Genomic DNA, 893 nt, shown 5'->3' with positions numbered 1-893 from the left:
ATGGCATTGAATCTATAAATTACCTTGGGCAGTATGGCCATTTTCACGATATTGATTTTTCCTATCCATGAGCATGGTATGATCTTCCATTTGTTTGTGTCCTCTTTTATTTCACTGAGCAGTGGTTTGTAGTTCTACTTGAAGAGCTCCTTTACATCCCTTATAAGTTGGATTCCTAGGTATTTTATTCTCTTTGAAGCAATTGTGAATGGAAGTTCATTCATGATTTGGCTCTGTGTTTGTCTATTACTGGTGTATAAGAATGCTTGTGATTTTTGCACATTAATTTTGTATACTGAGATTTGCTGAAGTTGTTTATCAGCTTAAGTAGATTTTGGGCTGAGATGATGGGGTTTTCTAAATATAAAATCATGTCATCTGCTTACAAGGACAATTTGGCTTCTTCTTTTCCTAACTGAATACCCTTGATTTCTTTCTCTTGCCTGATTGCCCTAGCCAGAACTTCCAACACTATGTTGAATAGGAGTGGTGAGAGAGGGCCTCCTTGTCTTGTGCCAGTTTTCAAAGGGAATTTTTCCAGTTTTTGCCCATTCAGTATGATATTGGCTGTGGGTTTGTCATAAATAGCTCTTATTATTTTGAGATACGATTCATCAATACCAAATTTATTGAGAGTTTTTAGCATGAAGGGCTGTTAAATTCTGTCAAAGGCCTTTTCTACATCTATTGAGATAATCATGTGGTTTTTTCTTTGGTTCTGTTTATATGCTGGATTATGTTTATTGATTTGCATATGTTGATCCAGCCTTGTATCCCAGGGACGAAGCCCACTTGATCATGGTGGATAAGCTTTTTGATGTGCTGCTGGATTCAGTTTGTCAGTATTTTATTGAGGATTTTTGCATCGATGTTCATCAGGGATATTGGTCTAA

The sequence above is a fragment of the Mandrillus leucophaeus genome, unplaced genomic scaffold (genome assembly GCF_000951045.1).
Source record: "Mandrillus leucophaeus isolate KB7577 unplaced genomic scaffold, Mleu.le_1.0 Scaffold904, whole genome shotgun sequence".
NCBI classification, from domain to species: domain Eukaryota; kingdom Metazoa; phylum Chordata; class Mammalia; order Primates; family Cercopithecidae; genus Mandrillus; species Mandrillus leucophaeus.
Note: the sequence above shows the minus strand (reverse complement) of the source record.